Source organism: Carassius gibelio, chromosome B9, assembly GCF_023724105.1.
Source record: "Carassius gibelio isolate Cgi1373 ecotype wild population from Czech Republic chromosome B9, carGib1.2-hapl.c, whole genome shotgun sequence".
Taxonomy (NCBI): Eukaryota; Metazoa; Chordata; class Actinopteri; order Cypriniformes; family Cyprinidae; genus Carassius; species Carassius gibelio.
Window position 1 is genome coordinate 22,309,025 of NC_068404.1, and position 12,357 is coordinate 22,321,381.

General features: G+C 37.1%; 1 long non-coding RNA gene across 1 annotated transcript; it reads right to left on the minus strand.

Annotated features, from left to right (window-relative positions):
* Positions 1-325: 325 nt before the first annotated feature.
* On the minus strand, positions 326-2,030 carry LOC127964644 (uncharacterized). Its single transcript, XR_008155092.1, has 2 exons — positions 1,608-2,030; positions 326-457 (listed from the first exon to the last, which is right to left on the minus strand). It is a non-coding gene; the product is annotated as an uncharacterized LOC127964644 (long non-coding RNA).
* Between the last annotated feature and the right edge of the window lie 10,327 nt (positions 2,031-12,357).

Consider the following 12,357-nt stretch of genomic DNA (forward strand, 5'->3'; position numbering starts at 1 on the left):
ATTGACCTTACAACCCTGACATGGTTGACTATGTATAAACTATCAGCCTTTAAGGTACTTCAGGTAATTTCTAAATTCTGGCCCCTCATAGCAGTTTGAAAAAGACATGGAAGACAGCCCCAGGACATTACAAAAGCCCATTTCATCATACTTGATCTAAATTATGGTTAAATGTTGCTGCCTAATAGCCTTGAGCTGGGTTTGGGGGTTCTCCCCCAAGAAAATGTTGTTCAGGGTCTGATTAGTGTTTTCTATGTCATTTCAGACACAGATAAATGCAAGCACATTCAATAATCTATGCATAGACCTAATGAATGACAGACAATTGTAGGAAAGATCAGGATCAGAAATTTATTGCATGTTCCAGTTGTAGGAGATCCATGACTTTCCAATTTACTGTGGATACATCCATTGACACAGAAAGCATGTTCCTTAAATTAAGTTCCTTGGTGCCCTCCTGAAATTATAAAAAAATAAAATCAAAACAAAGTCCACCTCAAGAATGATAACATTTTCATTCATGTTCACTCAGATTAAATTTATGAATTTAGCAGACGCTTTTATCCAAAGCGATTTACAGTGCATTCAGGCTATAAATTTTTACATATCATGTGTTCCCGGGGAATTGAACCCCCAAACTTGCTTGCTTGCTAGATCAGTGCTCTACCAGTTGAGCTACAGGAACACTAGATTAGATGGTTTGTCTAAAGTAGTGATTCTCAAACTGTGGTCTGGGGACCAATGGAGGTATGCCAGATTACCAAGGAGGGTCTGTGAGCAAAAGTCATCAACCAAAATGACTGACATGGACTGTGACACCGTTGAACATTTCCAATTCACTTCTCATGACTTGTTTTCTAATCATGCACATTATTAGCAGGTGAAGTTAGCCATGGTTTCAGAAGACTAAAATGGCCTACATTTTTACATGCATTAGGGATGATCATTAAGCCAAATATGTCAAGTTTTTTTTTTTTTTTTTTTTTTATTGGCTAAGTGGTCCTTGATTTGAAAGAAAAAATGTTTGAGAAACAAGTTAAGCCATAATAGTGAATGCTCACAATTTTTTTTAACTGATTGGCTGGGACAATATATCGATGCATTTTGAATCGAGAAATTATTCTGGATCGATTCCAATTTTTCTGAATGCATCGCGATTCTCTCTCGAATCAATTCTTAGTTTAGTTTTTAACAGCAGATGCCACTGCATGATTTATATGCCTTACACACACCACTTGAACCTACTATAAAATAATAATTAATAAAGTTCGAAAAGGTTGAAGCGAAGTACAAGGGTGTTTGCAGTGGGGCATTTACATTAATCTCGCGTCATAAAAGCAATATATCAATTACATAATCAGACTCAGCAGAACGCACGAGCGCTCTTCGTCGTGAGCATTTGAGTGCTCGGTTAAAAACTAGCCTAGAGCGCAATGTGCAAAAACTAAGCTCAGAATCAATTCACAATGCATTCGGAAAAATTTAAATCAATCCAAGAATTGTGACGCATCGATATATTGTCCCAAATATTCATTAGGAAATAACAAAAACACATGAAGCATTTTAACATATTCAAATAATTTTAAATGATACTTTTAGAGTCTTACCTTAAAGTGCTACAGCAAGTCTTCTGCCGTTGAGGGGCTCAAAAACTGAGAACCAAGATAGCGAGACCTGACAATCGTGGTCTTGTCCACAGCTTTATCGTCTTTGCCCATGCTTGCGATTTCGCAAACTGCCGTGGTGGCGAACCATCATCGCAACGCGTTCATCAATCACTTACTCGTATGTCACCTATGGAATGATGCAGGTTGCACCCACGAAGTGCTGCCCCCAAATGTTACGCTGGTCAAATTGCGGTTGAAAAAATAAATAAAAATGACGAGTCGGACATGAAATTTAAGATCCCACATGAAATTTAAGACATTCATATGGAAAATTCCAGGATTCAAGACATTTTCAGACCTTAAAAATCGAAAATTGTATTTAAGACATTTCAAGACTTTTTAAGGACCCGCGGGGACCCTGGTATACCATACACAGAACTTCAATGGAGGGACTGAGAGCTCTCTGACTAAATCTATCTTAAACTGTGTTCCAAGGATAAACGGAGGTCTTATGGGTTTGGAACAACATGAGGGTAAGTTATTAATGACATAATTTTGCTATTTGTGCGAACTAACCCTTTAACTTTGTTTGCCAATTACAGAAAATCCTGAGATTGCTAGAAATGCAGCATTTACAATGAATTACGATGCAAATAAGTGCCGATGGACACTTATACAGATGGTACTGATAACACAAATGCCATAAAGTAAATAATCCATTCATATAGATGGAATTCACTTTGATAGCCGTGATCATGCAGTAATAGCGAGCTGATTTGCGCTGATTTGCACTCAAACAGTTGGTAATCATGTAGATACATTCACATTCAACATAAAACACACTCTCACATATATAAAAACTGTTTAAAAATAAAACAAACAAAGGAAAAGGCGATCGCTATAAGTTCCGCCTCCATCAGCTGACAGGTGCGTCAGAGCGCGTCAGGAGCCGTCACGAGGGAGCGCCAAAATTCAAATATACTATCTTTCGCCTCTCATTCATTCTTTTTTTCCGGTGGATCGTCTCATTCTGTTTATGGCACTGTACGCTGCGAAACCATGCCGTTTTTTTTTTATATCAAGATGCTGTTTCTGACCGTGAGTTATTCCATATGGACACAAATAGTTCTGTCGCTGAAGAACTGAAACGTAAACAAAGGAATTATGATCCATTTTACAACGTTATTGCTTCGTTGGACCAAAAGTGCTCCATGAGATGTCGTTCAGTGGAGCCTTCCCTTCCTAAATAAACCGGGATTTACAGCTGTGGATGTGTTCATGACTTTATTATGAGGAATCTGGTATGTACTGCGTTTCCTTTTTTTCATTTGTTTATATGTGTACTGCTTACACAAATGTAGCAAATACAGTCATTATAAGCTGTCCATTGAAAAACAGGGATCTGTCGTCGATGTTTGAGGCTTAGATCTCTATAATGATACATAGTTTGTCAAGATTAAATTTGCCCCGTTTCATTTAATCTATTCGTAAACACTGACACGTGCGAGTTTAGGGCCCGCGTTCTGGTGTTTGCTAACATGTTTTAAAGTAACTGTTTCTTCTTAGATTTTTCTGATCAGTTTTGTACATTAGGGTTTTATGTTACATCTAATGCTGATAAATTAATGTTTACTGCATTATTTAAGTTTCATGTGTGTGACCATGATGTTGTTTAGTGTTTGTGTGAATTGAATGACACTGTGCACCTTCTATATGATATTATTTAAAAGCTACTGGTGACAGGCTTTGGTTCATCATGTGACTCTTTACCACCTGCTTTTGGGGGTTATCAGTGTATTATAAAAGTACAATAAAGCAATAAGCCCCAAGAAGAATTTATAACAGCTAAGGAGCATTGTAAGGCACAACTTCACGATTACAGAATGGATAGATCAGGTCCTTGATTCTGATTAGAACCCCCTTAACTATTATAAATTCACTGTAAACTAAACATATTTCAGTAGATTGGTACATTAACATAATATTAGTTAATTAAATTATGGTATTTAACATTAAATGTAAGTTAAAACTGTAAAACCTAAAATGTTGCTACCATATTTTTAATGGTACAATTCTGGCAATGATTAAATAAAATGTAGAACATTGCATTTGATGTTAGAAACTGGATTATTTAGTTTGACCTGATATTTTGTTAAATCAGGTCAAGTTTTGAATTAAAAAATATAGTGTTTAATTATCTGTGGTTAAAAAAAAAAATGTGTAAAACATCTGTATATTGTATATTACCACCCACAGTGACCTGACAAACTTTGGCCTGGCCTCAAAAACTAAAATGTAGCTTGCCCTGCTGTTATACAAAACAACAGAGGATAACTTATACCAGCTGACTGCACATGAATGGCACCTCGGCAGCAAACCTGACTTCATTACCTACTTTAAGGCTATGACAGTAAGTCTTGTCTTGACTTATGATGTCAGCCTCTCCTGGGCAGAGTCAGGGGCGATGTTTTATTCATCTGTGTGTACCATTTAGCAGCGTTGTAGAAGAGTTCTCTAGAAAACACAGATTTAATGGGCCAGGCTCGTTTTTTGCTGTCTGGCAGGAGCAGCAGCGCTAGAGAAAACCATGTATAAGAAATGAGGAACAATGCTAGCCTGGGCTTGAGAACCAGAGATGGGGAACGAGAGGTGACTACAGGAATGTGCTGAAAGAGGACACACATGCCTGGCAGTGTAATATAGTGTTCTCATCTCTGCAGACAGAGCCATGCTGCTACTTCTGAATGCAGTTTGAACATACTGGGTAACAAGTCACTGAGCAGATGTAACATGACAAGAGATTTTTTTTTGCTACATGAATAAAAAGTAGCAGGATCGTTCAGAAAATCTTTTAAGGACAAAAAAATACCAAATAGCCATCTTTCAAACTGGAAACAATTACAAGTAGGCACTCTCTTGTAATGGCAAGTATAGAACACAGTAATGATATTTTGTTCCTGAATGAATCAGAGTTGTTGAATGAGGCGTTGACTCATAATAACACTTACTTTTTAAATTATAGAATTAATCAGTGTGTCTGAAGAAACCAGATTAATAAATGATTCATTAACTTACTCATACAAACAATTACGTCTTGGCAGTTAATGGTGTATTGATGTAACCTGCAAAAATACTCACTTCTTACACGCAAACCTAGAGGTGGGTGATATACGGGTAGTCATGATCAACCCATAGAACGTTGTCAACCACTAGAGATGTCGGATAGATCTTCTCTATCGTGGTTAAAGGTGCAATTTGTAAGCTATTTGCAGTAAAATATCCAAAAACCACTAGGCTAGTGTTATATATTTTGTCCAGCTGATTACTAACAATATATATATAATGTTTTCAACTACTTGTAAATCATGAGAAGATTCCCGTTCTAAACAGTGACACGGCGCAGTGCAGTCACCTGTCAATGACGTTAGTTACCCTTTGTTACTGCCTTTACTGACGTAGAAACCACATGACAAAGTGTCGTGGACAAATGCGGAAGTAGTGTCTAGCATCCAGCAAACCACTAGCTTGCTTCAAGCAGTTCCTTATTTACTACTTCTTACATTTTTATGGTGGATTGTGTTACTTATTTATTTATTGTTCTGTCAACAAGGACAGCATCCGTAAACGTAAGCGTACAGGCCAACCAAAGACCCAAGAAAAGTTTAGGACAAGAGGAGAGAAAGAGCGAGGATTCATATCGGTGTTGCATATTCTAGATGGAGAGAGCTTTGTGACAAACTTCAACTAGAAAGAGATGCCAATTTCGTTTGTTTTTTACTCGACAGGTGAGTTGTTTTGATTTGTATCTTATCTAGATTAGTAGTATAGGGCATACATGCCAAACACGGGGTATCGCGTCTTTACATCCGTGCGAGGATGCATCTGATCCATAGTCTGATCGTGTCTTTGCATTGACTTTATATGTAATCTACTCGCGCAAATTGTTAAACTCGCGTTTGAAAATTATGACATCAAACACATTTATTAAACTCTACCTCATCCGTTAAATCCATGATTTATCTTTCAGTCTGACTGATGGCTGTCAGCGGTTGGGTAGAAGACACAAATCCCATCATTCAAGCATCATTAAACCATGCAATTGTTATTGTTTTGGTAGTGTGCCCTCTCGTGGCAGGTCCTACAACCTATACCTTTAAACACTCATGTGACATTGCTGTGCTACATGGACATAAAATTTTAACGCTTGTTCACCTTTTTAACCATTGCGGTTTAAAAACAGTTTATTTTAAGGTGCTGAAATGCAATCAATTTCGAAAGAGACCTCATTTCGCTACATATTCGCTCGTGAAAATGGTGCTCAAAGAGCACTAGAGTACTGAAATTTCCATGTTATCAAAATTTTGATATTAAAGACTTTATTTAAAGCAAAAATAACTATATTGTGATGTATATTTCTACTGTGAAAATAAATTACTCGTATTGTGATCATATAACCCACCTCTATGCACACAGGTCTGAAGAAAGTTTCCCCTGGTTTACCAAAAAAAAAAAAAAAAGTATACCTGTAGGTTAAAAGTCTAACAAGAAATTTACTAAGTACTAATATAAGTTTGATGATAAAGCCTTAAAACTTACATTAGATACTTCACTCTTTTATAATATAAATTTACAACATTTATCATTTTGCAGTAGTTTCAAGGGTTCTGCCACTGTTTCAGGAATTCAAAAGATTCAGAATTGTCCTAAAATTTACTTTTGCATTTAACTGCAGAAACCAAATTACACAGAACCTTTTTTATAGAATATCAAAATCAACTGCGGGTGGCAGATCCTTTTCCTATTTAGGTGTTATTGATGTGAAATTTAGGAAATGAAGATAATATTTTTTTTTTACTTATTTTGAAAATAGTGCTTGTATTACTAAAACCCAGACAAAATTTTTTTCTTCTGGGCTGGCCTACATAATTTACTGAACAGCACAGGGTTGTCCATGATGCCATTTTCTTCTTCTTTTTTTATATATTAATAGTATTAACAATAAAAATAACAGTAATAATAATACATTTAACAATGTTTTTAAATATCTTTTTTATGTTTTAAATGAGGTAAAAAAACAAATGTTTTGTATAAATAAATTAGATGGTGATCACAAATCTGGAAAATCAGATGGTGGTTTTTAATCCTGGTCCTGCACTGCACATTGCGATGCTGCATTGCACATGGAATGACTTTGCATATTCAAAATGATATTTGTACAAGTGAATTATGGATACACAACAAACCTGATTTAAAAACTTTCTTGTAGTATTACATATCACCCCCACTGAATGGAAAACGCTGAAGTTTTCAGGTGGCTAAAGTAAATCACGTTGAGTCATGGAACTCTGAAATCATGAGCTCTGACAAATAAACAGTGGAGGATTTGTGTTCAGGTGGTGAAAACTGAATAAATGACACAAGCAAGTAGGAAAATGTTGATTACTCTGACAGATTCATATTCATAACGCACCAGCCAGCTATTACTCTTTAAAAGTGATCTCAACACATTTCTCCATGGCTGCCCTCATCAGCAGGTTTTCCGCGCTGTGTATCAAATGCCAGCACTGTACTCTGCCCACCCGAGCCAGCAGCAGCAACCGTCAGATGCAAAGCGCTACCAGGGCGAGCGGGCCTAGGGTTGAGCAGTGCATCACCGGGAACAGCCGCCATACATCAGAAGAGCGTAACCTGTCAAAGCGTGAATGGGTTTTGTCATGAATGAATAACTACTGCAAATGTAGCAGAAAGGAGGAGAGCTTTACGCTACTAAGCCTTTTCATCTTCTCTGATCCAGGCTTTGGGCCAGACTGGAAATAAACAGAATCTTCTACAAACACAAAATCTTTGTCCCAAATGGAAATGCCGTGAGAAGGGATTTTTTTCTTTCTCTTCTGAGACAAGGGACAACAAACACAGAGAGCGTGTGAAAGTGTGTGAAGTCTATTTTAACTGACAGTACGGTTGTGTGTGTTGGGTTTTTGGGTGGTGACAGCCATCCCCTCTGGGCAGGTACATCTGACTACAGTTGTGATTTTAACAGAAACATTTAATGGGTGTCTAAATTCATTGGTGAGCTGGTACTTTAATTTTGCCAACTATAGTATATATTATGCAGAGAGAATCTTTGAAGTTAATTAGCACTGTTGACACCATACAGCAGATTATGATCGGGGGGTTCGCCGTCCTTTTCAAATAAGCAAAAACAAATTAATGCAAAAAATCTAATTCAATTATAAACAAAACAACAAAAGTAACTGATAATAAAATAGAACAAGGGATAAGAGTTGTCAGAGCAGTCATATACAGTTGAATAAAAACAAAATAATCTGTTTAAGGACACTTAAGGTGCATCCCAATTTTCATACTTGTGCACTATTCTATGCCGTTTTGTAGTCTAATAGTGCAAGTAGTGCATTCACACTGAATATATCAGGAAGAAAAACGTCTCAGGTTAAGAATGTAACCATGGATCCCTGAGTAGGGAACAAGACAATGCGTCCTCCAGGGATCGCTATGGGGAAACACCTCGTGGTGACCCGTGTCTGAAGCATACATTGAAAAAACACCAACAAGTTGGCCAGCAACAGCCCCAGACGTCCCTACCGGTGCGACTATTCGCTTGTTAAGTCTGACGTCACGTAGCAGCGCTTCCGTGTCCAAACGCTCTATCAGTTACCACGAGAAAACAACAAAAGGTGCTAATATAAACTTACAATGTGACTGAATACTAGCAAAAAAGTTCTAATCTTAACCTTTAACTCCATACCAGGGCTCCAGACTGCGACCAAATGGTCGCATTTTGCGACCAAATTTTGAGAGTGTGCGACTGAATTTTACATCCAGTCGCACATGTGCGACAAGTAGATTTGCACACGCACGCACGCAAACACACACACACACACTTGCACACATACTAATGAGATGCGAGCACATTGAACACATTGAGTGATGCCTGTCTGTGAAGCGGCAAATGCGTGTGAGAAGAATAGGGAATGGCCACTGTAAGTGGCTAAAATGTGTGGAGGGGGAGGGGCCTAGAGATAATTCAGCGCGCGTAAACATCTGTGGGAAGGAAACCGAGACAAATATCTTCACAACCTGATATGTGCGTGCGTCTGAGCTATGAGCAAGCGAACTATTGATTCGTTCTTCCGACCTGCGGCTAGTGTACCAGTGCCAGAGTCTACAGTGTCACCGTCAGATGATGATTCAGAGTCAGAGGTTGGTGTGACGAAAAAAGTCCGCACCAGGGCCGGCCCGCAAATGCTAAGGGCGCCACTCATCCATAGGGGTGCCAGAATGAGTGAACTAGTGAATTTTTTTTATTTACATATTTTTTTTAATAATAGGCCACTATTTAAAAACCATTAATTCAAAATACTTCCAAATAAAGCAAAAAAAAAAAAAAATCTGGCTCTTCAATCTTCCCCCGCCCATCGAGTGCTTGAAGTGCGTCAGAAACAGAGCGCGCGCACGATCAGTTGTTGGTAATTTGTTGTGTAGCGTGCCCGACACCGCATCCAATGTAGACAGCACTGCTTTTGTTAACACACAGCTCGTAGAAACGGGCCTGGCAGCTCACGCCAGTTCTAGACACGGTGAAAGTTTCCTGATTGTGACGGAAGGCCGAATTTACATGACACATTATAAATGAGCATAGTCTGCGATAGATACAGTGCCAAAAAGAAGAGAAGAGGATAAAGACAGAGGTAAAGAGATGTAGTGATAGAACAATTTATTGCATAGGAGTAAGATACTATAATTTCATGGTTATTTTTACATTAAACTTAATGTTAGCAGTTGTTCTGAGTCCCCAGACTGTGATTTTGTACAATCATGTCAGTTTTAAGACATATTTTTTATTATCACTTTTTTATTAATGTTTTACTCTACATTTGTGCAGTTTTGGGGGGATACAGTACAGGCCAAAAGTTTGGAAACATTACTATTTTTAATGTTTTTGAAAGAAGTTTCTTCTGCTCATCAAGCCTGCATTTATTTGATCAAAAATGCAGAAAAAATGTAATATTGCGATATATTATTACAATTTAAAATAATTTGTTTTCAATTTATTATACTTTAAATTATAATTTATTTCTGTGATGCAAAGCTGAATTTTCAGCATCATTACTCCATTCTTCAGTGTCACATGTGACATCCAATCTATCACATGATCCTTTAGAAATCATTCTAATATGATGATTTATTATGAGTGTTGGAAACAGTTCTGCTGTAATGTGTGTGTATGTGTGTGTGTATATATATATATATATATATATATATATATATATATATATATGCTAAAGCATGAACACAATGACAGGGTGAAATGGGCTGTGATGCATGGGGCGCCAGGTAAAATCTTGCCTAGGGCAGCAAATTGGTCAGGGCCGGCCCTGGTCCACACTCACCATTTTCGAAAAGACTGGCTGTAAGAATTCAGATGGCTGAGGTACTACAAGCATTAGAACTACCTTTCACCAAATACAAAAGCCAGCTCGACCTTCAAAGGAAGAATGGCTTAAAACTTAACGAAACGTACAACAACGATACAGCATGCACACAAACTTTTTTACTAAGCACATTTTTTATTCTGAGTGTATGGAATTTTGTTTACTATTTGTACTGTCATGACAGCGATGGTGCTGTCAGTTTACCTTGTTGTTGCATCTTCAAAAGTGCAGAATAAAATGTGACACTGAATTTGAAACAGCACATTGTAATTTCTGCATCTATTATTAAAGTATTTATTAGTAATACAGTGGAAATTAGTAGATTTGGTTAGCATGTTGAATTACGGTGTGCGCCCCTAAATTTTCTGGTTGTGCCCCTAAAATTTTCAGTTGGGGGCCACTGTGCTCCTAGTGAAAAAAGTTAGTCTGGAGCCCTGCATACCGAAGTTCCAGGTAGCCAGACAATGAAAACATAAAAAAAATTAGGGATCAGTGGTGGACGAAGTACACAAGTCAAGTACTTGAGTAAAAGTACAGATACATATAATACAATATTACTCCAGTAAGAGTAAAAGTACTCCTTTTTCAATCTTACTCAAGTGAAAGTACAAAAGTACTCGATTTTTTATGTACTTAAGTAAAAAAGTACTGAAAGATAGATGTTTGCAATTTTATATAGGCTACTTAATTTAATTTTATATTAGCACATATTCTTTTTATAATCCTACTGCTCAAAATACCCGGGGTTTTTTCAAAAATAACCACTATATGGCGTCAAGATATATTTTTGTTATTGATATGGACTACGTTGATGAGAGTGATGTTAACTGTGAAGCTTACACTGTGATGTACCTGAGAGAAAACAGAGATGACCATCTGATTTTCACCAGTAAGAACAAAGTATTTTAAAGTTTGTTGTTTTACAGAACATCACAGTTACAGTACAGACCAAAAGTTTGGACACACCTTCTCATTCAAAGAGGTTTCTTTATTTTCATGACTACGAAAATTTTAGAGTCACACTGAAGGCATCAAGGGCTATTTGACCAAGAAGGAGAGTGATGGGGTGCTGCGCCAGATGACCTGGCCTCCACAGTCACCGGACCTGAACCCAATCCAGATGGTTTGGGGTGAGCTGGACCGCAGACAGAAGGCAAAAGGGCCAACAAGTGCTAAGCATCTCTCGGGGAACTCCTTCAAGACTGTTGGAAGACCATTTCAGGTGACTACCTCTTGAAGCTCATCAAGAGAAAGCCAAGAGTGTGCAAAGCAGTAATCAAAGCAAAAGGTGGCTACTTTGAAGAACCTACAATATGACATATTTTCAGTTGTTTCACACGTTTTTGTTATGTATATAATTCCATATATAATTCCACATGTGTTAATTCATAGTTTTGATGCCTTCAGTGTGAATCTACAATTTTCATAGTCATGAAAATAAAGAAAACTCTTTGAATGAGAAAGTGTGTCCAAACTTTTGGTCTGTACTGTAACTTTATATATGACATGATAATAAGGCCTGAAGTTAGGAAGAACATTAAGGAAAATATAATTATATTTTCATAATGATTTTTTCTTTCTCAAACCTTGTCTATGGTTTAAAAACTACCCTGGCCAAACGGGGTGCATCTCTTCCCACTTTGATAATATATATATATATAGGTGGTTGAATAAAAATATTTGGACATTATAAAAAATTAAAAATCTTAGCTAGACAGTTAGCATCAGCTAACAATATTTACTTATTTTCAGTACGGTTATGAATAAACATTTATGTCTTTCTACTCTTCTAGTTAATCCAAACAATATACATATGTATAACGTTACTGTTGATAAACAATATAAAAACAGACGTCACATAGGACATTTTAATAAAACTGTTTACCATAAGGGCAGCGGGGAATTTGAACGTGCATGAGTTATTGTATTTAATCTGTGTTATTTAAAGTTTTTTTTTTTTTTTTTTACCTAAAATTGATGCGTCTGCACTCGAGCATTTCAGTGGGCTTAAACAGATCACTCTTTACAACGGATTTAGTTCCCAAACAACTGAAAATTTTGACCTAAATATGATTTTCAGTTACAATAATGAATCCTAAATTTCGACATTAATAACTTAGCAACATCAGACGCACGCGCGCTCACAAGATCTCCCGGTTCTTACTTCTGGAGACTCGCACTAAACGGTTCATTTGAATCAGTGAGTGGTCGACTCCAGAACAGCTGCTGCAATCGGATCATTCTAATTCCTAAACGAATCATTTGGTGCGATTCACGATCCGATTTAAAAGTTTATT